Raw genomic sequence first — 26,728 nt, forward strand, 5'->3', positions numbered from 1 at the left:
AGGAAGAAAAGGTAACCAGCGATCTCGTGACGCCTCTTATAACACCCTTTTCGTTAGAAAATTCAATCAACATTTTGTATGGAAAAGTACTATAGATATGGATCTTATTTCTTAACATTCTAATAAGCTAAAGAAAGTTGGAATTAACATAATATCTCTGAACTCTAGTGTCATTTAACAATAACCCCTTAAGGGGGACAGTGTGTGAGTGACTGACTAGCTGAGTACTTTTGACTCAGTTTTCTTCGTGTGACTAACACCACCTTACCACCACTTGTTATCCCATGGTAAACCCACCGGACAAAGTGGTAATAACCGTAACTGATTCCGGCAGTAAATCAGCAGAACAACCACAGAATTACCTACCTGATGTGTGCACATACCCTTCCACTGGCATCATCCCGCAAAATTACAGTGCAGGTTACGTAGTTATGTCCTTATTTTTGCACATCCACATGCGATGCACTGCCCCCTCCCAGATCCAACCCAAAATGTCCACTTATGCATGGCACTTCACTTGCGTGCTGTCAATGTGACCTGGAATCATAGTCTCAGTGTGCATGGCTTCATTCTATTCAGCCACCATAGCTTAATTGTACACTGTGACACATTTGTGTTTCTGACTGGTGCGTGCAAGCCGTGCAGTGTTGCAAGCAGAACTGCTTGCATCCCTTGAGGTGTTGCATGCAGACCTCAGAGCCATCATGTTGGTGATGCGAACATCTCAGTCCCGCATGGCTGCTGCCATGGAGGACCAGGCCAGGGACTTGCATGGCGAACCTCCCTTACCACTTGCACCTTCTAATGCTACACCAGAGGGTGGCGACAGCAGTGACGGCTCTTCCCATCCATGCTAGCCGTGCGGACCATGAACCCATGTAGGGTATTTTTTTTCCCAACATCCACACATGTGGTAGTTGAGGTGCACCCTGCCCAACAACCGTCAAGGGTGGTCCTCACCACCCCCCTCCCACCATGGGCATTTTTGATTTTGTATTATTTTTTGTGTATTGTGGATTTATGTATCAGTGTGTTGTTTTGTGTGGCATCCAAGGGCATCCACTGTAGGTTCCATACAGGCTTGTCTCGTGTTTGTGTTTGTAGCTTGGGGTCCGGAAACATATGCGACTCCTGCTTCCCCTTTCCATGGGCTTGCAAGGAGTGCAGCGTGTAAAAGTAACTTACACATGGGCACTGGGCTTCCATGATATATGTGGGCAGTCTGATGTCCAAGCTGTGTATACATCCCAAATGTGATTCACGATTGTTTTGACCTGTGCATGGTTGACATCCCTTTTTTTTTTAGCAAACATTGCAGGCCATTATGTTTTTATTGTGATTTCTCAGGTATTCGCTTGCCTGTCTCCATTGTTGGTGCCCTTCATGCTGTTTGCACTTGCATGACCACTTTAGTTGGCAGAACCACACTGACAATGGCAGTGTACCATGGGACACTTTGAGGCAACTGTCGTATTCTGATTGCTCGATATCAGACAGGATCACGGTTAGTTCCTGTGTTTGTGGTATGTTCTACGGGGCAATTGATGTTCCTGGGTACATTGTTCTTTCAATTTGTGAGAGTGAGTTGTTTCATGAGTAGTTTTGTTTGTCGTTCTGCACTTTGTGACAGTAGTGTTATGTGGTGGCCATTTATTTTTTCCATTTTCACATTGAATGACATGGCATGGTGCAGGCAAGGAGGTGACATGGGTATTTTGAGGGTTTATGTGACATAGCGCCATATGGATGTGTACGTTTGCATAGGGTTAGTAGCATACAGCATCTTCCGTGTGATGTCTTTTGTGCACGCCAGTTTGAGTAGGTTTGAGTTGTAAGGAATGCACACAATGTAGCACTTCCAAGGACACATTCTCAGGGTGTTAAGGTTGGGACAGATGATTGTCCCTTTGTCATCCTCGACTGTGATCTGGAATGTGCTAGGCCTGTCTGCACTCCGCAGGGGTTGGATTTTAGGTAAAAAATTGTGGCACAAGCTGGGTACGGGCAACCTTGCCACGTGCCCTTTCCCCTCCCATGCCCAGCTGCCGTGCTTGTGGTTGGGGATGTGGAGGCACCACCATGTCCACCAGTACGCCACGCCATGTTGCAATGTTGTGCAGGACACATGCTGCTACAATGATCCTGCACACAACTGGTGGTACATATAGTGGCTCGCCACCAGAGTGGTCGAGGGAGCGGAAGCATAACTTGAGCACTCTGGATGTGCACTCCACTATGGCCCAAGTTGCAATGTGGGCTGCGTTATATCTTACCTGGGGTGGTACGGTGGGGTTCCGTATTGGCATCATCATGTAGGTGCTCAGAGGGTAGGCACTGTCCCCTGTGGAGGTGACAAGGTTTGTCAGTGGTGTGTTTTGGTCTGTGTGAGACATGCATGCATTTGCAGGGCCATTTGTACTCACCAATGAGCCATGAGTTGCCATTCCTCCCAGCTTCCAGGGCCCGATGTAGGGGTAACATTCTGAATATGCAGCTATCATGGGTGCACCCAGGATAGTTGGCAAACACAGAGGTTATTATTCCCTTGGCATCACATACGACCTGCACATTGATGGAATGCCAGTGCTTGCGATTGCGATAGATGTGCTCCATGGCCCTAGGTGGATGTAGAGCCACATGTGTGCAATCAATGGCACCAAGTACTTTTGGGAATTGTGCCACCCCATAAAAATCCTGGACCACGGCCTGCCTTTCTGCAAGTGTTCTGGGCATGTATATGTGCCTGCAGACTGAGGGGCGGGTAGTCATGATTGCTAACACCTGGCGTAGGCAGCGTGCCTGCGTGGCCTATGAGATGCCCCCGACAATGGTAGTTGTCCGCTGAAATTACCCGGGGGCAAAATAATGCAGGACATTGATTATCTTTTCCAAGGTGCACAGTGCTTGGAAGCACAGGGTGGGTGATGTGAGGTCATCTTCCCACTCCGTTACCAGATCTAATACGATATGAGGTGGAAACCTATAACTGGCATAGACCTGCTCATCAGACATCCCAAAAAGGCTGGTGCTGGGTAAAAAAAATGCATGCCCTGGCTATCCTCCTCCTCCTGCAGTGTTCCACGATCACTGTTGCGAAAAATGGCACATTCATTGTAGCTGTATATGCGCATTTGTTTTCGTGCAGTCTTTTTATGCATTGTTTTTGGTGCGCGGTGATGATTATGCCTGCCTTCACGTTTCTGTATTAGCGAGTCTTTTTCTGCGCTCTGGTGAGCCCTGTTCGATTCCATGAATATGTGTTGTTAGCGCACGTGTGGGCGTTGCAAGCATTTTACTGCAGTATTTCCCACATAACGCCCACATTTTTGCTTGTTGTTCCCCATTCCACATGTTCTGCCCCCTTTTTGGGTGACTGCGCAACACAGTATGTGCCTTTGCTGGGCGCCTAGCACATGTCATTTGTGCAATCGCAGTGACGTGCTTGGCCCGCACGGATTCAGTGCATGTCTCAGGTGAGCCACACGCAATGTGTTTGATGAATCGGCAAACAGGCGCTTGCGTGCGTTTTCCACTCAAGCGCTCATTTTTCCACTCAATTTTATTCCATGAATCTGGCCCCAAATAACGTTTCAAATTCTGGAGGTTGTTAAAATGAATAATCCACATGAGGACATTACTCTTAAACTGGATAGGAGAGAAACATTTTGGATAGACCGTCTCGGGTCACTTACCCCTCACGGCATAAATGAAGAAATCAACTTCATGTATTACATTTAACTCTCCACTTTTTCATAGACATCTGTTCAAAATATCTCTTGGCAGAAGTGGTTATATTTATAAGCAGAACTATGGTGGTACATATATTTGCATCTGAACTCTGGTTGTCTACCAGTATGACCGTAATGGTATGGTCCACACTGTAACACAGACATGTATAAAATCGGTTCTCTGAACTTTATGTGTGATATAAAACTTTATAAGCATATGACTGTACTATTGAGATGTAACTCGGGATTGCACAGCATAAACATGGGGAAGCACAGGATCTCATTTACAATTGTATACATTTGAGTTAGAGATTTGAAAAGGATTTTAGTTAAGACATGTGAGCGTATAACTACAATGTTCATTAACGCAGCATATTGAGAAAATGTTTCCTTTAAAAAAATCATTGTGTCCATATAAAATACTCCAATTGCGAGTCCACAACTCTTTATAACGTTTTACCATAACGTTTTTATCCTTTATACAAGATAATACATGGGTGCATTATAACAGTAGACATTTACATTAGAAGACACAGGCGCGGGTTTGTAAGCCAGAGATAATAAATACCCTGTAAGGCCTACTGGTCTTAAAGTGCTAATTGCTGCACAGCTAAATTCCCAATTGTTGAGTTAGACTACGATGCCATGGATACGCCCGTGTCAACGCTGGATAGGGCTGAGTCTCCTCCAGAGTCTTGCCTTTACATACATAACCGATTTGTATTCTTATTACTTTTGCATTGCCCTTGAAACAGGGATTCCCAGCGATTTTTATTTTTCACAAGTATTGTTTTCAAAGGTTCTATTATGTGGTCTTTATGCTCTCTCATCAGTGCACTGCTACGTCCTAAATCGTTGAGTTAGACAACCTTGCCATGAACAAGTCAAAGACAGTGTCAGATAGGGAGCAGTCTTTCCCAGAGGCTCGCCTCCACACACATAGCCCATTTGTATTCATTGTCACTCCTCTTTGATCACACTTGCATTACTTATTAAAAAAAGGGATCCCCTGTGATTTCTACTGTTTAGATAGATTGTTTTCAAAATTCAGGATGTCACCGTTGAAATAATCTGTGGCGGTCTGTGCATCCCGACCCCTCCATTGATGGGGAGGTTGGGATGTGAGGCACCTGGGGCTGTGACACACCCAGCAGTGTGGCCAGCTTGGGCATCTCCATATACGCCCAGTGGTCGAAGTGTAACAAAATAAGTAGTGGAACTATGTTCCCTGCTAGCCTGCCCCACTCCTCACAAACCCCATTGCCCTGTCCCCTCCCACGCACAATACAAACCCCAAACACATGCGCCTGCTGTTCAAGGGAATGTTCAGGGCTCTGCGCTGAAAGTGCAAGTTTCTACTGCTTCCTACACTGTTATTTTAAAACGAAACCGTTCCGGAATGGTTTCTTTTTAAAATGAAAGTATTGGAGCTGTAAAACTGAATTAAAAAAAAGTAGAGGAGCACCGCTCCCAACCGCTCCCGCTCACCTCGACCGACCACTGTATACGCCAAGGCAACCACATAGAAGCTCACATGAGCGCGCCAAAACGCGCGTTCCTTGTTCTGCATTTTGACATACCAGCGAGAGGTAATATTCTTTGTCACAGGATCCCTCATTTACGTTTCCATATATAATTTTTCCAGAACGTTTACCCGACATTAGTTCCCAGACTAATGTTACACGCATTTACATGCGTATTTGAACATGCGTTGTCTTCTTCCACATGGATAACCTTGATTTAGACCCCTTTTCACATTTCATTCATGTACACATATTTAATTTACTTCCACACAGTGTGAACAAGTAAAGTTTACGCAACTTTAAGTAGAGTTTTGCTACCTTAGACCACCCGGTCTTAAAATTTAGGTACATTTCGACTTTTTTTTCGATTTTTGAACTAAGAGATACCAATTGAATAGCTGCACGTTAGTACTTGATGTTGTTGTTTGTCTTTTTTGTTTTCTCCAACCAATCTAACATTGCCACGCATTGAAAATGGGGTATGTACGTGATGTTTTCTTGAATTTATTTCATATATCCCTGGTTTACTCTTGTGATTGTATTGAACTGTTATATAATGTACTGAATTGTTTAATAGAGCTCAGCCCTGATGAAGGAGTATCAGACTCCGAAATGTATTGGCATAACACATGAGCCTTTGAAATTGAGGGCCCAGTGGGCCCCCCTTTCCGTTAGAAAATTCAATCAACATTTTGTATGGAAAAGTACTATAGATATGGATCTTATTTCTTAACATTCAAATAAGCTAAAGAAAGTTGGAATTAACATACTATCTCTGAACTCTAGTGTCATTTAACAATAACCCCTTAAGGGGGACAGTGTCTGAGTGACTGACTAGCTGAGTACTTTTGACTCAGTTTTCTTCGTGTGACTAACACCACCTTACCACCACTTGTTATCCCATGGTAAACCCACCGGACAAAGTGGTGATAACCGTAACTGATTCCGGCAGTAAATCAGCAGAACAACCACAGAATTACCGCCAGACTCCGAATGAGTCCAAAAGACTCTACACCCGGGACGTCATTTGGGAGTAAACAGGGTCACAACTGCGACCCCTGAGGTCTCCCCTGCTACCCCTATGGTCTCCCTTGCTACCCCTAAAAATCGAATTTTAAAAAAGAACATATATATGTATATATATTTATCTTTTCTTTATTATTATGGAAGCTCCTGGGCTGTGGCCAGCACAATGTGGCTCTTTATTTCAGGAGTGGCTGGTATTCTGGTAAAAATGGGGGCTTCAAAAGTGTAACACTCTGAACAGTGACCCTAAATAAGAATGAATAGGAATAACTAATCAATTGTCTTTCTGGAATTCTATATAATAATTGATAGACTTATTAAAGGTTTATTTCAGGCACACTTCAGGGTGTGAGTGACTGATTTAGTATGTTCATAAACACCTCAAATTCACAATGCAGACAAAAACTTCCCAAAAACATTTAGAGTAGAACAAGCATCCATTTCGGACTATGGGTCTCATCACGGGTTTGGTGGTAACCCTTAAATCCGACGGTAACGCTATTAGCGCCGCATTTAAGGGTCCGACGGATCAGGAAGGACAAATACCGCTGGCGCTATTACAGCCGGCGCAAGTAGAGCTGGCTGTAAAAGCGCAGGCTGTAAAAGCACCAGTATCCATTCGCGCTATTACAGAGCAATCACAAGTCCGACGTAGGATCTATCAGCGCCAAAAAAGCAGCGAATAATCGGCTGAAAATACCCCTAGCCAAATACTGGAGGAAAAAGATCAAAGGACACAGCAATAAGGGCCCAGGTGAAACCAATGCAAATCAGAAGCCTACAAAGGACCCACCCATGCACAACACACACTTTCAAACACCATGCTGCCATTTGGAGCCGGGAGCCTTGATGTGGACATTTACCTGCTGTGCCTGGAGCTACAGAGGCTAGCCAACCAGGCCAGGACCCCGGGAGCGCAGGGGGTGGTGGGGATGAGGAGGAGGAGAGCAGCACCAGAAAGGCGTCCAGCCATCCCCAGGGTCAGGCCAACACCCTGGGCCCTGACTGATGGGCAGTTGTTGACCGAGTATAGGCTGGACAAGGCAACCATCACCCAGTTGGTGGACACAATCCAGGCTGACATCGGCAGCCGTATAGCTATCAGGACTGCAGTTCCCCCGCTCGTGAAGCTTGTGTCCGTGCTACAATACCTCGGGACTGGCAGCTACCAAAACACTGTTGCCATGATGCCTTCAGTGCCATGCTTGGACAGGTGCTGGATGCACTGCTGCCCCATGTGAATGAGCACATTGCATTGCCAGCCACACAGGCACAGGCTGAAGGGTCAATTCCACCCCATTGCCCAAGTCCCAAATGTCATAGCAGCCCTGGATTGCACACACGTAGCACCAGTACCACCCCAGGCACGAGGCAGCCGACCAAAACCGTACAAATTACCATTCCATGAATGTGCAGATGACATGTAGCCCTGACCTCACCATCAGCCACTGCTGTGCCCGCTTTCCAGGATCCACCCAACGACTCCATGGTCCTGTGCAACAGTACCCTGCCAGCGTACATGGAAAGGCATCGAGGCCAAAACACAGGGATGCTGGGTGAGTACAAATGTAGTACGAAATGCATGTTAAATGACATCTGATGGGGCTGGACATACACAGTGAAATCCCTGCATGCGAGCAGGAGACATACGCAGCACCAGCACTGCAACATTCCCATGCATGTACCTCGCACGAGAACCCTTGGACATGTTCAACACGGCAGAACACACCCAGTCTGAAAGGCAAAGACATGTGCCAGCACAATCACATATGGAAGGCCAACTACCACAAAGCCTCCTGTGTGTCGCTGTTTTGCTTCTCACCCTGACACAGCAGAGACATCCCACCCTGGCTACCTGACAGTCATGCCAAAGGTGTGCGAAGGTAGGCACATCCACAAAAGCACTACACACAACTAGTTTGATTGACGACAATGTACATCCCAGAAACACTGACCCCTGATTGTCCAATCACATGCCTGGAGAACTGTACATAATTGTGCCAATCAGCAAACGCAACAGCAGCCAAAGGGATTGCCAATGACACAGGGGCTAACATGTCGCATTCACAAGCAGATGGAAGGGACAGAGTACTGTTACATTTAGCAAAAGGTGTGTTGCAGTTAGTAAGTACTCCATTGAATCAATGCTGCCCCTAGCACAGCCCACACCACAATGTAAGTGACCATGTGATAACTAGCCCACATGTAACACATGAGTGTGATGCACATAACAACTCACATATACATAGATACACAGCTGCATGGCAACCCCACACCATGCATGTCACTGAAGGCAAAGGGTGGATGCCAGCATTGCAATAAGACAGCATAACCTCTTCAACACAAATGTAATCCTGCTGCCAATGTCACTGATTACTGAGCCTTGTGCACCCACTGAACCAACCCTGTCCTCATACCTGCATTCTCTCCCCTGCAGGTGAATCTGGATATCCCCAGTACACATGGCTCATGACCCCTGTGTGTCATCCACACACTGCAGCTGAGCGGGCATACAACATTGCCCATGGATGTAAACGCATCTGCGTGAAGAGGGCATTTGGACTGCTGAAGGCACGCTTCCGGTGCCTAGACCGCACGGGAGGGGCATTGATGTATGCCCCTGAAAAAGTTTGCAAAATCGCGCTTACATGTGCCATGCTGCACAACATTTGCTGTTGCAGGAATGTGCCACTGCCCCCCGATGCTGATCTGCAGCCACCTGAGGATGGGAGTGAAGATAATGTGCCAGAAGGTGTTGCACGTGCACACAGGAATGGGGTGAGGGAGGGGAGGTTGGCCAGACAGGGCTTGATTGAGAATTATTTTTGATACAGGTGATGGCTACATTTTACACATATCACTTGAACATTAAAGAGCCCCTTATCACAATCATGACTGTCCATGCTTTGTATGAATTTTGAATGTTATTTATTTATTGAATGACAAACCTCCTCCCCCAGTGAACACCCAGCACACAATCCCCCCTCCCCCAGTGAACACCCAGCACACAATGCCCCCTCCCCCCAGTGAACACCCAGCACACAATCCTCCCTCCCCCAGTGGACACCCAGCACACAATGCCCTCTCCCCACAGTGAACACCCAGCACACAATCCCACCTCCCCCAGTGAACACCCAGCACACAATCCCCCTCCCCCAGTGAACACCCCCAGTGAACACCCAGCACACAATCTGCCCTCCTCCCAGTTAACTCCCCACAACGTGTTGCTCAGTATATGTTCTAGAACTGTTATGCCCTCTCTGGTGAGTTAGAAGAACCACAGGGCACTGGGTAGCTCTGGAAGCTAACCGCTGTACCCCCCATTTCTGAGTCCCCCCCTTTTATAAGGCGGGTGACATCACAGGATTTACCATGGGGGCAGGCCTTTGGCTTGACATGCCTCTAACAACTGGATTGGTCAGGGTTTACTGTTACCACCTTCCTGTCAACCAGTTGGGCTTCAAGGACATGACATCAGTTTTATGGTGTGAGCTTAAATTGCCCCTGCCCTCTCACAGTCATTTTTGCCAAAAAACAGTTATGACATAAATTGCACATTTTTACAGTTGTGGCACTTTTGAAAATCACATGAGCAAATGACACATTTCATACAGAGCATGGCATTCCGACTTCCAAGTCTGTACTTTGTCATTTCGCCCTCCTAATAATCTTTCACAGTTTTCAGTGGGAAATATTTCCCCGAAAGTTCTACAATTCTTTTTTCAACTTTTTTTTATTAACATTTTTCATTAGACAAAGAACAACAAAAGAAAACAAAAACTCCCCTCCCCCATCTCCCACCTCCCCCCACATTCCAGGGGCAAACGGGTGGCCTTTACCCACTCTCTTAAATAACATACTGGCAGCGAAGAGTTTTAGGTCTGTATGCCATTGGCTAGGACTGCCCTTAGCTGTGCCAGTTTTTCTCACATTCATGGATCAGAGTCATCCTGAGGACTATAATTCCAAGCAATGACATACTTTTAGGGCACCATGCTCTGCGCGCGCCCTCTTTTAGGAATGCTAGAAGGGCAGCCTAGTCAGTGGCAAATGTTATGTGTTGTCCTTGTATTAAATATGTGATCCATTCTATGGCAACCACCGACCACATTTTTGCAACCCACTCGTGTTCTTGGGGGGGGGTCTTTTGACTTCCACTTGCGTGCCAGTACCATTGCTGCGGACATCCACATAATGACGTAGACTGTGAGCTGATTTCTTGGGGATGTCAGCCAGCGCCCGGTTTAGGCCTAACATATTGAGCCCTCTGTTCCCCTCCCGATACCTAGAACCTGGTCAATAGCCTATTGAATTTTGCCCCAAACTGTGTCCCATGAGCCCGTGCCCCCACCATCCCTCCAGCAAAATTGAGAGGCTCGAGGAAACATCTTGTTTATTCTGACCGGGGTTAGATGCCACAGAAACATCAGCTTTAGCCAGATCTCTCAGATCTAGAGGGACCTGGTTAGCTTCGGAATCTGAGCCCACACATTTTGCCAATCATGCTCATCTATTTTGGTACCCGTGTCAGTTTCCCATTTCCTCGTGTAAATTCTGTTCAGCGGTCTTTTCCTCTCCTTAATGTATTTATATATAGAAGCCATCAAACCCCTGCCCCCCGCGTGTGTGTCTAAGTATTTTTTGAATGGCGTTAAGGGGCATGTGCCTGCCTGTCTCAGCAGTGGATGGGATAGCCAATGCCTCAGCTGTATATATCCGTATCTATGGCTCACCTTCAAGCCAAACTCTGTTTTGCACTGTTCAAATTCTTTGACCTTACCGTCCCCATACATTTCTCGCTCCATTCGACATCCCCCCAGATACCAATCATCAAATGCCAAATTATTGCAGCCCGGGGTGAATTGTGGGTTTTCGAACAAGGGGGGGTTAGGGGGAAGGAAAGGTAGTGATATGGGCCCATTTGACTGCCAAGTACCAGGCTTCCCCTTTGGTCGAGGTGATTTTTCTGCTATACATTTGGGGGGATCCGCCCTCGGAATCCACAACATTCCCTGTAACCGCCCAACTACCACCGCCCTATCCATCAGCCTCCATGGTTTATCCCGGTCATCACTCTGCCAATCTCGGAGAATCCTTATTTGGGCCGCTATGTAGATACCCTAAGATCCAGCTATCCCATGCCACCTCGGAGGGTTGATGTCCTCATGAGGGCTGTGGCTATTCTGGGGCTTTTATGGTTCCAGATAAAACAGTTTGTGGCTTTATGTAGGGTGCTGAAAAGGGAACGCAGAACTTCCACCGGAAGGGCAGCGAAGTGCTATAGGGGCTGTGGTAGGACCACCATTTTTAGGACATTGATGCGCCCCACCCACAAGATGTATAGCGGTCCCCAGTCCACTAGCTTCGATTTGATTTTCTCCAGCAGAGGTAGGTAATTCGCCCGATATAGTTCGCCTACGGTTTTGGTAAGGAGGATCCCCAAGTACCTAATACCTTTGCTTGCCCATCTGAAGGCATATTCCCTTTTGATATGCTGCTCAGAAGCCACCTGTAAGTTGAGATTAAGAATCTCTGACTTGTTGGTGTTTACTTTCAGGCCGGCGACCCGCCAAACCAGTCAAGCTCCTCACATACCGCTGGGAGAGATACCTTAGGGTTGGTCAGTGTGAGAAGCATATTGTCCGCAAAGGCAGCCACTTTATGAACATGTCACCCAAACGGGATGCCCTTTATGTTCTCGGCCGTTCATAACGCCTCTAGGAATGGCTCTTGATGGAGTGCATAGAGCAGCAGGGATAGTGGGCAACCCTGTTTCGTGCCCCTCTCTACTTTTACCAGAGCTGAAATCCAACCGTTGATTGCCAGGTGGAGGGACGAAGAATGATAGCTGGCTCCTACCCAGTCGATGTATTGAGGTCCGAAGCCCATCTTGGTCATTGTGGCGAAAAGGAAGCCCCACTCCACACGATCAAAGGCCTTTTCGGCATCGAGCGCTATGAGGAGGGCAGGAATCCTCTTTATCTGTGTTTTCTCAATCAAGTGGGTCACTCTCCTTACATTGGCCGCCATCTGCTGCCCTCTAATGAAGCCCGTCTGATCGGATTGGACTAACTTGGGCATAATGGAATCGATCCTGGATGCCAGGATCTTCGTATGGATCTTAGCGTCGATGGTTATTAGAGCTATCGGGCAATAGGATCCGCACTCCTCCGGGTCTTTGCCCTTTTTATGTATAAGTATTACTTTGGCCTCGTCCGTGGACATGGGTAAGGTTCTGGAAGAGCCAATGTGTTTGAAAAGTCTGGCAAGATGGGGAATTAGGAATTCTTTGTGTAGCTTATAGAACTCAGCCACATAGCTTCCGGGCCAGGGGCTTTGTTCGGAGGGCAGGTGGTAATTGCCTTTCTAACTTTGTCTGCTGTTATTTTCTCTTCAAGCTGTTCCTGCTCCCCCTTTGATATGGCCTTGAGATCGAGTCTGTCTAGTTATGCCTTTTGTGCATTGGGTTCAGGATTGTTTGACGAGTATAAGGTGGTGTAGAACTGGCGAAATTCCCTTTCCATCTCTTGATTGCTAGTATATGTGTGGCCTCCCTCCCCCTTGATTCTTAAAATGGTTTTGCCCCTCCACTCCTTTCGCAGCAACCTGGCTAGAAGGCGGTCGGATTTGTTCACTTTAAGGTAGTACTTTTGGCGTAGGCGCAGTAGATTGCATTCCGCTGCCCTGGTCTGAATGAGATTCAATTGGCCTCTTACCATCCGAACCTCCCTTGCTAATGGCTGGCGTATGCTTCATGGCCATTTGTGCCATTGCCTCTTTGAGTTTTTTGCCCGGGTCTTAGTTCCCTTTCTCTTCTCGCCTTGATTGCAATCATTTTCCCTCTTAACATGGTTTTTAGAGCGCCCACCATATTTGTGGTGTAGTGTCGCCCCAACCATTATTCCCTGCATACTCCTCAAGTTCATGTTCTACTTCCTGTACAAAAATCAGATCTACAATTTTATATATGGGCACCTATTATCACAGAGCATGTTTGCATTAAATTTTAAAGTTGCACCAAGTATACTTTTACCACGATTTACATTTTTCTGCTGTTTGCGTCTCCTACATGCTAGGGGAAGCCACAATATCTTGTTTTAATGCCACACAAATTACATTTAAACTGTTAAACCTTTGCATTGCCTGCATTTCCCGGTTGCAGAAATAAAAGCCTTAAAATGTATTAATTCAGAACAGTCTTTTGCCCCAAATGGCCAGCATTGTCTTCCAAATAAGGGCATTTTTTTTCAACCCACAGCCAACTGTCAGGCACTAGCCCTATGTGTCATGAATTTGTCTTTGAAGCTCCCCAGTTTAAGTTGACGGGAGGTGCTGCTTAACAACGTGTGCCAGAAATCCATTCTGCCCGGCTGGAGCACTGCCACAGAGTCTGATGAGGGCATGAAATGTTTCACCCCTGCCTATTCATAGGCCCCGGATGCTGGAACACTTAAGTAGATCCTGTAGTCAGTCCTTTGAAGCCAGGGCCTAAAAACCTGTCCTGCTGGTTTCACAGTAACTTTATTTATTTATTTATCTTTCCTGAACAAGAAAGCAAGATTGTTGGCATTAAGCATCCTATATATGTTTTAACACAAACCCCCATCACACTTCTATGTAAGGACAGGGCCTTAATTGAACATTTCACTTTTAAAACAGATATGTTCTTGTTTGTAAAAACACCAATTTACACGTGGTTCATTTTCCTTGGCTGTCACTTTCAATTGCAGCTTTTCCTGGTATCTTTATTCTGAGCATTTCCATGGCCATAGTCGACTTCTACTACATAGGAATCTGTTCAAAGCAAGGGTCCAATAAAACCGACATGAGAAAGAGAGAGCTTCTTATGAAGGGTTTATCTGTGTCATTTTGTTGCAAAAGGAAAAGCATTGTGTATGGCTTGAAGTGAAGTTTCTTTGTTATTTCACAGATCTTGCCTGACACAGCCTGTCATTCAATGAGAACTGCCCCCTTTTTGCTGGAGCACAACCTGAATATGGAGTGACCTAGCTGGTTCTCACTGGATCAGAACTGTGTACTGTTGAACAGATGAAAAAGAGCATCAGGGCGCAGTCATTTTAAAAGGCAGAATATTTTCTTTCTCAGTGAAAAAGACGTGGGCTGGCAGCATAGCAGCGCTGCTTTTCAATTTGTTTCTTTGGTGCACATAAGGAACACACTGGCAGCCATTCTCAGGGTGTTCCATGTTCCATCTTGCCTGGTAAGATGACGCAGCCATCATTTTGAAGACTGCAAATCGCAGTTTTAATGCAAGGCGATAGTGCTCAACAGAGCCAGCTTAGCCATTCTGCTGGTGACTGCTGGGATGTAGTTTGGTGAGGAAGGAGATTCTGCTGGGCTGGTGGATGTATCCCACAGATTGTAACGAAGTAACAAAGAGAGTACTGTTGTGTAGGCTTGGAAAGTGTTTTCAGAATCATTTTTGGGAAATAGGCGGCAATTGATGGTGCAAGCCCGAATTGATTGTTGTGATATAATTAATTAAAGTAACAGCAGAATAAAAGGTCCGGTAAGTATGGACAGTTAAAAACAACTTGTCACCATGGAGGACACTCCTATCCTACACTTGGGCTAAACATTACCGAGGTACACTCCCAAGATTAGAAAATATCATGCAGAATGGGTAAGAGGCATGGCTGAGAAAATGTTCATGCTGTGGCCTCAAGAGGGTTCCCTATCAAGAACAGTATTGCAACACTTGACAGCCTACCTATAAGCTGTGTACCCAGGGAAGAAGTCACAAAAAATGGTGAGCTATTTTAGAGCTATGGAAAAGGTATCAGAGCGAGAAAGAAGACCCACCCCAGAGGGAGCTGATGCATAATCAGCCTGTAAGAGAGGGCACAGCACCCTCTACTTCTCTTTCTCCTCTAGAAGACAATAGTACAACAACTGAAAAACAGGGATTTTATCCTTTAAAGGCGTTAAAAGCAGTAGCAGGGTATATAATTCACCCCCCACTTACAGTAGTGAAGATAGTACAGAAGAAAGCAAGAGGGGCGCAATGAGAGAATGGACAGACTAATAGAGATAGAAGAAAAGACCAAGAGACAAAACGGAGAGCAAGACAAAGCCAGTGAAGTGACAATTGCACAAAATGAAAGGGCAGACAAATATTACTGAAATTAGATGGAAAGGGTATTGACAAAGTTAAAGAAAGAGAAGAAAAGGAAAGAAAAGAAACAAGATAGGGGATACAAAAATGAGAAGGAAAAAAGAGAACGCGAAAGGAGGAACAAAGAAGGTATGAAGAGCAAGTAGAAGAGAGAAAAGATGGGGAAAAGAGGAAACATGAGGGAATAGAAACACAGAGATTGAAAGAAAGAAGGTTGCAGAGAAGGCACGAGGATGAAGAGAAGAGGGAGATGAGAAGACGGAAAGAGCAGAGCAACAGGAAAGGAGAAGAATCAGAGAACAAACGGAGGACGAAATAGATCACATTGTTAACAGATGTGTAATACCAGTTGAAGAACGAGAACAATGGGAAGAAGAGAAAAGGTTGCAACAGCCCGGCAGAGAGCTGCCTAGATACCTAGAATACTGACATGTGCTGATGTGCATGAGGAAGAAGGCATAGGGAAAAGGATCACGGAATTATACAGACAGATGAGGAAAAAAGATGGCTATGACACCTATGAGAAACCTTATGGTGTCTCATTTGCTAGTCCCTGTGGTTCTGTCATCCAGGTGGCTAGGACACGGCCATCGCTATTGGAGCCAGTTCCTGGGGGGGGACCAGTGCGGGATGATCACCTGTATGGGGGGTTCTTGGGGAGTCGAAGTGGGACGCTGATGGGCGAGACGTGGTATGCCCTTCCTTAAAACACCTTTTCCCCATCCTACCCCATAGGATATTTAGAAGCTCTACCCCTGCCCCCCTTTTCTGACATGAACAGCTTCTTACACATTGAAAGACAATGGACTAACAGTAAAGCCAGTATCAGCTAAACAGTAGAGCCATTTAGCTGATATGTCCCAATACAAGGGTCAGGCAGAGTCAGACAATTGACAATAACTAGGCACACCTGATGGCCCTTTCCCTTCCCCACAGGGATAAAAGGTGGAGCATGAGAGCACACTTTAAGCAAGGCTGAACGCACGAGGAAACAGCCATTCCCAACCGGCAGTTCAAACGGAGGAGAAAGGTGGCGAAATCTGGAGGAACGAGGAGGGAATTGCCCTTGCTTTTTTCAACTCAAACCCGTGAAGTGAACGAAAGGGAAATCATAAGACGGGAAGTCCAGCTGGCGTGTGGGTTGACAGGTTTCAACGGCACATAATTCCCTCCCGCGCTGATAGACAAAGCGGGGAGAAGCGCTTGCCGCATGGAGACATTCTTGACTCCTGAAACAAAAGTTCAACACAGCCAGATAGAGCAGAATTAGAATAAACTGAACTGTGCTGGGCCCAAGGTTGCAGGCGGCAACATTGTTGAAGAAAGAACTTGTGTAAATTAAACTTTAAAGAAACAGTAGTAAAAGGTCCAGAAGCAGAGGGGCCTGGCACTGCGGAGGCGCTCATTCAAAGGACTCTGACTGGAGCCTTTTGTGTTGTGTTGTTTTGTTGAAACTACGAGAACCAAGATACCTTAGGAGAGGTCGGCATGAAGTGTCCGAGTGGCCCTACGAGGGTTGAGCAAAATCCCTCGTATACTCAAAAGTCTTTGACACATTGAGGAATACGAGGTGAACTGTGAAATTGGCAAATGTGAACCCGACTGAGGGATGCCTACAAATCAGGGCAACCAGTGACACAACCGAGAACAAGGTAATAATATAACTGTGTGAAGCCTGGCTGGAGGCTTTAAGGGAAGCCTGGCTGGGGGCCCTAAGGAAAGCCTGGCTGGGGGCTGAGACCCGAACTTAGGTAAATGGAAGAGCCTAAGGGGTCTTGTGAACTGTGGCAAGTGTGAACCTGATGGAGGGATGGCAGGAGAAAGCTAGGGGATGGGAGCCGCCGCTTTCTGATGAGATTGTGAACTTTGGTATGGGCAAATGTGACCCCGACTGAGGGATGCTTGCAAAGACAATGAGACTTTTTGAATGTGACGTTTTGAGTGAAAGGCCGTAGTGAATCCGACTGAGGGAGGCTAACCTTGCAAGAAGGATCAGAGCCCGTCTGAGGGGAATCCAAGGGGCAAAGAGCAAGAGCAAGGCAAGAGACTTTACAGGAAAGAGACTTGGCCCCAGAAGGTCCTTGCATCATTGAAAGGCACTGTACCCTTGTGCTGGCGAGGCCCAGGAGTGTTCTGTGCTCAAAGATCCTGCCTTGTCCCATGCTAAAAACATGGGGAAGGGAGGCCCCAGCCACACCATCCTGACTTATCATTTGGTGAACACTTCTTTATTTTCTTGTGAATATTATCCCACACTATTTTGTATTTTAGGTGTAGGGGTTGGCAATAGGTTTTTAGTATAGGTTATTTTTTATTTGACAAGACGCCATTAGGACTGCCTTATTATTATTTGATGGTCGTACCTTGCACCCACCTTAGATTTAGTTTTAGATTAGGCATTTTTCTCACCCATTATACAGCTTAATAGACATCCTTGAACTGTGAAGGATCTCCACCAAGGAAAATCAAGAGATAGATCAGATGGTGTAATGATCAAGCATAGAACATTGTCCCTAAGCAGTCTAGATCTTGAGGATGAGGAAAGGGATAACACCCATACTATTTGAGGAATAACTATGTCAGACGGAAAAAAGGAAGAAAATGAGAGAGCGAGAAGAGGGCGCGTGTGACTTTTTGATAGATCTAAACATAGCAAAAGTGGTAAAGTGGTCAGAGAACCGGAAACAAAAACACCAGAACCTATATCATATCTTGACCGACCACAAAGGCATGTAGGGGAAATGTGCCGAACAACAGGGATGGAACGTAGGATATAGGATGACAAATCGTGCTCATTTATCTTTTGATAAATATCAATAAATGATTCAAGCGTACTTCATTAGTCTTTTTAATCAATCAAAAAAAAGATTTGATATAAAATATATCTTTCAATCAAAAACATTACATTTTAACTTTGGTTCATCAGAATTCATCCCTACCATACACTCATTCAAATTCTTTCTGATCACACACTAGATTACATATCTAGTACAATACATATGTATTAATAACCTAATACACTTGGTCGTAATCTACAATGTTCAATGTAAATAATATTGAATTCCCTCTGTCTAATCTCTGGTAATTTCGTCAAGCAGACTTGATGGCCGACACGTGTTTCGGTTGTAACTTTTCAGACTTTAGATATGTCCACTTTGTACATCAACCTTCGTCAGGACATACACGGGAAATTCATTAGGTCCCATTTCGCATTGTAGGGTGAACCACAACTTCTCCATCATGTAGTAGCGGTGTGGGCACGGAATTGGTGGAACAATCCTGTCTGCAAGTCTACTGGTGTCCCGAATAAATAAGGACCAACTTCTGAATCAACAATAGATCATTCAATGTTGCCTTCTGATCTGCGCCATGTCACTCGGATCACAGACTCAATTTAGAAAAAGTACACCATCAGTGTGGCCAACAAAGTCTGCGTAGCAATGTCTATAGAGTAATAGTTCCACTTTCCTACTCAGTGGATCGTATATTTTTTATCATGTCCCCACTTTACGTAAGTAGATTGAGGTAATTTCCAGGATAAAGATGAATGGGTGAAACCAGCCCCACCTGGAAGACAAGAAGCTTAGGTGGATATGATTGTAGAACAGGATTCGCACAATTACCGTTATTAGAGAAAGGGGAAGTATGACCACAGAATCTACCATGGCGGCAGATGGATAAAGATCATTTAAAATGCAAGTTACCTATTTTGACTGCAGGAGTGGGTAAGTGAATTTATGAGTTAGAAAGAAAGACAGAGGGTATGACATTAGCAGTGGGTGATGTACAAGGTCTACTAGCAGCTATTCATGGGGAGAGAGCGGACGACATTTGGAGATGAGCAGGATATGCGAGTGCAACAGCGCAAAACAGAACAAAACACAACCATTTAATAATTGCAGAGAAGATGTATGAAGAGCACTTAGAATACAATATCCTCATACGTCAGACATAGGCGCGATTATGACACTGAAATGGGTGAGAATGAAGATCCTGTTGCTTATATTCAGGAGATTCAAGAACGTTGGTGTCTTGAGATGAGAGAACCGTGGGATAAGAGACTAGCATTATTTTATCATATTTTATGTCAAATACTACCGAAGTCAGTGCAAAGGCAGATGAAAAAACAGGGAGGGATGGAAGCAAAACCATGGCAAGAAATACAGTTGACTATCATGCATCACTGTTAATTTTTACAAGAGAATAGTAAGAAAAAAGCTGAGAATGGGAAGCAAAATTGGTTCAGAAGAAATTGTCAAAATTCGCCATAGAAGAAGCAGTACTGATGAGTGGCAAAAGAGTGTTTACCCAAGAGTTACCACCTACACAGCCAATGAATGTGGTGTACCCAGTAGATCAGGGCGGATACTATTTATGGCCACGTGGTAGTGGGAATGGACTTAGAGGACAAAACGCTCAAGAGGAGGTGGATTTAATGGAGGACAGCCATAGCAGCGCTAGAATTGTAGGAGAATGGGACATATAACCTGCACGTGTAGAAGTAGAGGGGGCATGCAGCAGAACTGGCAAGCTCCAAGGGGGGGGACAAGCTATTTTCCACTGTATAGTACAGAACCACCAATATTATGCCCAAGATCACATGCAGTTTAAGACACGTGCACTGCAAATGCAGCAAACACAGCAGATTCCACTGCAATCACAGTCGCCACAAGGGCAACCACAGTAGGTTCATATGCAAACACAAGTACAGACCCAACAGTACACTCTGATGTAACAGGCAACGATATCACAATGGACGGCGAATCCAGAATCCCCACCAACAACCAGGCTAGGGAGTGAGACAGTGGTGGGAGGACATCCTTTAAGGGTTACAGCGATTAACTTATACCCAAAATATGAAAGTCCCCAGAGTGACCTGATGTGTTCAGTACTATCTGTGACACCAGACCTCCCCAAGTGGAACTGAGGGTCAGGGTAACGATAGGAGGCAAGACATTGTTGTTTCTTGTATAGACAGGAGCGACTCGTTCCTGTGTTCTAGAGGGAAAGTATCCAATGTCTGGGATCACCATGAATGTGCAGGGATTCTCTGGGGTTATGAGTTTGGTTCCTTTTACTGATGCATTGCCAGTTTCAATAGGAGAACATGACGTGTCTATACCACTATTGTATTCCTGACAGACACCAGTTAACATATTAGGACACGACTTGATGACAAAACTTAACATGGCGATATCCTTTACTGACAAGGGATAATATGTTCCATTCCAGGAATACATTACATGAATGTAAGAGAATTTGTACTAGAATGTACAGGCCAAAAGGCATTGTGAAGTGTTCCTTTAGACCCAGAAATACTTTTGTATGGTGTAAATATTTTGTTGATATTGCTTCATTGAATGTTTGCTTAGGCCAGAAATACCTATGGATTATGAGGAAGGACAGGTTATTCCCCTAGAACTAGAGGCATCAGGGGTAAGAGAGGAAAGGGACGGATGATGAAGGAAGAGCATGGAGAACAGAAATAGCTCTTGACAAACGATATAGATTAACGGACGAGGAGCTGTTCGGGGATGGGAATTCAGGTGATGAATTCATATTTTTTATAAGGCTTACATATTGGATAAAAGTAGAGAATAGGGAAATACCACAGAAAATGGCATGGTAAGAAAGAAACCAACATTTTTTCCAGGAAGATTTAAAAAAAGTGCCAAGCATCTTATGGACCAACAGTCTGTATGACGTGGGTCTATTGAGCGGAGCAGGAGCAATTTTACCATGAGCAAAACAGTTTCCCATGTCCATATATACAGAAGAAGGTATATTTGAAACATTTTCCACTTTAGTACAGCAGGGAATATTGCTACAATCAAACTCCACATGTAACATAGCTGTGTACCCAGTAAAGAAATCGATGTGGGGCTGGGGGGCTTCATGGAGATTTATTCAGTATCTACACCCCTAAACATTATTGTCAAAGCAGAATTTCCTCTAGTTCCAAACCCATCTATGATATTATGTAACATCCATGCTAAATATTTGACAGGAGTAGATTTAAAAAACACTTTCTTTTCAATTCCCATTTATGAGGACTCCCAAGATTTGGCCTCCTTTTCACATGGAAACATTCAAGATTACCAGAGGGGTACTGTGAGTCCCCATCGATCTTTAATAGGGTCCTTCAGATGGACCTAGGTAACATACAACTTGAGAGCACAATAATTCAGTATGTAGGTGACATATTAGTGTGCAGTGAGATAGAAGAAAAATGCAGAGATGACTCAATCCAGTTAATGCCAGTAATGACAGGAAAAGGATACGAGGTGGACAAAGAAAAACTACTGTATTGCCAGAAAGAGGTCCTGTACATAGGACAGCTAATGTCTAAAGAAGGGAGAAAGGCGACACCTGAGAGAGCAGAAGCAATCATACAAACTCTGAGACCTGAGACAGTGAGGGAAAGCAGCAATACTTAGGCCTGTGTAATTATTGTAGCTCCTGGGTTTTTGATTACAGTATATACATTAGACCACTTTCGAAAGGAGTCAAGGAAGAACAGATAGGTAAAGAAGACATAACATGGACAGATGAAATGACAGAAGGATTTGAAGAGTTAAAAAGAGTGATTTGTACAGCACCTGTGTTAGGGATTCAAGACTATAAAGAGGAGTTTAAATTTATTCTCACATTCAAATGGAGTGGTGATGACAGCAGTCCTTATGCAGAAAACAAGATTAGGACACAGATATAAACCACTGGCTTATTATAGTGGGGTTTTAGACCCAGTAATGAGAGGGCATTATCCTTGTGAGCAAGCACCAACTGCCGATGCTGCAATTGAAAAAGCTGCAAGTATTACAATGGGGTGCTCAATGACGTTATATGTCGAGCATTCCTTATTTGCCATTTTGGTGAAACCTAAAAGCACGTTGACTACACAAACAGCATCAGGATATGAAGTAATTATTTCAAACCCAGCGATCAAAATCATTAGATGTAGAGTAGTGAATCCAGTGACATTCATAGCAGAGCCAGTAGAGAAGGAGGTGTATATAAATGATTTCCCAACGTATACCAAGTTTTATGATGATATTCCCCACGTTATAGAAAACACTCTTGGAGGTGGGAAAATTCTATTCACTGATGGGTCTTCAAAAATGTATCAAATGACAGGAGAAAGGCATACGAGATTGGCAGTAGTGATGTTAAAACAGAATGGTGAATTTGTAGTAGTGACAAGTGCAAGATTGCCTTAACATTGTTGGGCACAGCCCGCAGAATTAGTGGCGCTTATCGTCGCACTTCAGAGATATGAGGATGAGGAAGTGACAGTGCACTCTGACTCCACTTATATGACGTTAACTGTACATGCAGGAGTGTTATGCTGGAAAAGGAGGGGCTTCCTCCTTGCAGACAGCACACCAAGGGAACATGCGTGGCTATTGGACGAGCTTATTAAGGTACTAAAGCTCCCATTGGCTATTGCTGTGGTGAAATTCACAGCCCATACTAAGAGGGCGGAAATTATTTCTCGCGGTAACGAAACCGAAGACATAGAAGCAAAAAGAGCAGCATATTTTCCCAATTTTTCTACTTTTTAAATAGAAAGTGTTAAACAAATGCTAGAACGTTGCTTGATGATGAAAGAAGAATGTAATACTATATCCATTGTAAAGTTAATTGAGCTGCAGGGTCGAGCTCTGCAAGAAGAACAGGATTTATGAAAAAGGTGGGGGGCTTTTTATCCCCCACACAGGCTATTGTAGAGAAGTCCTCAACGCTCACAACAGAAAACAATACAATCCACTACGGAAGAAGGCCCAGCACAACCTTTCGCAAGGAAAACAAAGTTTTATTTCCACAAAATAGAAATGCATCAGCGCCAGCAAAGAGCTCTGCTGCCATGGAACAGTCTGCCGAAATCAGTACAAACACCACTTTATGAAGGCATACAGCATCATCAGTGACATAAATTACATAATGTGCAAACCCGCGTGGCTGGTTGGTCAAGACCCTGTACATAGGCTACCTGCTCCATAAGGGGTACCAGGCCGTTGGACCCAGCCCCTTCTGTCCATCTTCTTCCATGTGGGTTCCTCCTTTCGCGTCATTAGCCATGATGCTACCACTGATTAGCAGTTAAGTGAAGAAAAACAAGACAAACTATCTCTAACCTGATGTGCACCTGGTACTGCAGATATAGGCTAATAGGATACTTCGAGGCCATCACTTCTAACAAACTACAGCTTGATTCCAGACATGTTAGTGCCCGACCAAAGTTTCCCATCCTCGTTTTAGCTATGTTGTTTTTTCCCTCCCGGAACCTTGCAGCACAAATCAAGCAACCTATGGTGAAGGCATCTGATCCCTGTTTTCAGATCTTTTCTGATCAATTGATCTTTTCTGATCGATTGGGGGCCTAACAGTTTTATTATTGGTGGTCTGGGACTGGCTGATCCTTGGAATGCTGGGGGTCTTGGGACTGGCTTTTTGGTGCCATTGCTAATAGCTGGGTCAGGAAAGGTCGGAGGCTCAGACCCTCCTTCTCGTGTAATCACTTTTCACAGTGAGCTCTATGGGTGTGACTCGGGCCTGCAGCCCTGGCTTCAGCACAAAACTCGGCCTTGATTCCAATATGGCTGCTACTATCTAAGATGGTGTTCAATTCCCCATGCAGACCAAAGCAAAAACATGCACGCCCCTCCCGGATTATGGCCCCTAACGGAACTCCCCTGTAACCTACCCTACCCCCTATTGCACATTCCCAGGCCTTTGTTTCACCCAAAAGCGTTAGAGGGTCTGGGACGATTGCCCCTCCTTCCTAACACTATTTGGAGACAAGATAGTACTGGAAAGACAGTTATGCCCCTAGCATTATTGAGTGTTGCACTGGATCAGCTTCACTATCCAGTGCATACAACCAGAGAGAATCTTGCTGCCATAATTACAGAAGACTGGTTTCGCCAAATTTGTTAGAACACGTTGCACAGTTTATTGTGAACTGCATTGTCTATCAGAAATTCATAGCAGGGCATACCTTGCGAACATTGGGAGGAGCAATAACTCCCTCCAATAGTCCTTTTAAGCATCTGCATATAGATCATGTGGATATGTTGCAAGCATTCAATGGCTACAGATATATGTTCCTAGTAGTGTGTCCTTTTTCCCAATGGATTGAGGCAGGTCCATGCATGCACCCTGATGCAACATGTGCTGCCAAGTTTCTTGTTTGTGAGGTGTTCCCTAAATGGGTGTATGCAAAGTCCTATGGTCTGATAATGGGCAGCATTTTGTAAATGAAATGTTTGAAGAAATCACTTTTCTTTTAGGCATAAAGCATACGTTTCCATATGCTTATCACCCACATGCAAATGGTATTTGTGAGCATTTAAATAGACTCCTCAAAGAGAGTATAGCCCAGATAAAGATAACTTTGAAGAAGGGATGGCTATATTGCCTACCCCCTTGCCTCATTTACAATGAGAAACTAGCCAGGCTCAGATCACCATCTGACTCCTCATGAGTTGATGACTGGACACTGCATGAGAGTACCCCTTGCTCATCCCACTTGAATAGAAACTGATGCACATAGTGTAGCAAAAACATTGGAGGATGAGATGCATGATTATTTGACCAAAATGAACACTAGTGTTTCTTTTATTTCCTAACAGATCAAAAATCAGAGGGAAGGGCCGAGGAAAATTTAAGACAGCCAAACGAACAACCCTGTCGAACTTCTAAAGCCATGAGTCAAATAAGGATAAGAAGAGCCTGATTCCCAACCTGGTCCTTTAGTCTAGGGTTAAGTCAACAAAACAAGGTGGACCAGTGGGAGAGAGGGATTATTCATATCGATATACTTTGTCTTTTTACAAATACTGACAACTACTTTTCTGAATGGCAAATCAATTTAATTTATTAGAAAAACAAAAACATGTAAAATAAATAAAAGTACATAAAACATAGATTTAACATTTTTTTCCTATAAATTCCAGGACTATATATAAAGATAAACCACAGTTCCTTTCACTATTTCTCTATCATTAATACAGTTTCATACTGGTTCGCATACATACTAAATAACTACTTTCCTTCTAACCGTCTTGGGTTAGATATTGCTGTTACACACATTTTTAACTTAGATCTATTGTCTCTTCAAAACATCTGTGGAAGATTTCATCACACAGGTTTAACACGTCTACATATGTTTCAGTTGTCTCTGGACATTAATTTCAGTCCTTCAATACAGCAACCTTCTTCAGGATGAAATATGGACAGGAAACTGTCTGTGGCGTGTCTCATAGGTATGGGGAGCCGTGATACCTATAAAAACTATTTAAAATCATTTCTAAATTTCTATATGAACCCTCTCAATAATTTTGGATTACAATAAATGTATTATACGCTGACTTTTTCACTAGTCATAGTTTGTCTCACCTTCACTTTATATTTGCTGAGGGTAGATCAGATATATGGATTTCATCCGTGGTCCTGTACAAGTCTTAGATACTTTGACATAGTCCAACCTGGAGATTTGAAATAAAAATACAATGGGTACTAGGTGCTATCTTGATCGAAGACAATTCAATTTTACAACCAAGATGTATTTATGTGCCTAAAATTACTTACATAGGGCAATCAGAAGAAACGTCAAAAAATAATTTGATTTTGTCTTGTGATTGGCTAAGTATGTCTTTTTTCAGAAAGTGTTCCTTCTCTCCAATGGATATTGAGCCGGTAGGATAAAAGTTCAATGTCAATTTGCTCTTATACTGTAGAGTGTTCATCAATACTGATCTGATCTTTTATACTCACATAGTATGCTTTTCAAGATCCAGAAAGGAAAATGGACCCATTTCATTCAAGTGCATCAAACAACTAATGTTTGGAACTTGCGAAACTGGTCCCAGCTTTCTTGAGTCAAGGGAAACCCTAAAAAGACATCCCAAGATGTAGGGTTAGACCCTGTTGTGATTGAAGAGTGCACCTACTAAATTGCAACTCTTTATAAGCTAATTCTTTTGATTCGCATAGTTTTTATACGCACTTAATCATATCTCTTTTTTGCTTTTGCTGTCAGAGCGAGTGGGCTGACATGTATGCTTTGTGCGGTTCAGCATATCTTTTATAAATAATGTAAGGGCAAGCGAGGTAATGTAAGTGATTTCAACCCGGCACACATCCAAGTCAACGCCTAGCATGTAATGCACAACTGGAATCCTTATTTATTTTTGTCTAAAAGTTATTTATTCTGAACGATATACCACTCATATCACGCCCCTCTCCTGGAACCCCCCGCCCCGGTCACACTGAACCAGGAATCAGGCTGGTTTGCAAAGTTAAAATATTTATTT

The sequence above is a fragment of the Ambystoma mexicanum genome, chromosome 6p (assembly GCF_040938575.1).
Source record: "Ambystoma mexicanum isolate Mex_15411 chromosome 6p, UKY_AmexF1_1, whole genome shotgun sequence".
Classification (NCBI taxonomy): domain Eukaryota; kingdom Metazoa; phylum Chordata; class Amphibia; order Caudata; family Ambystomatidae; genus Ambystoma; species Ambystoma mexicanum.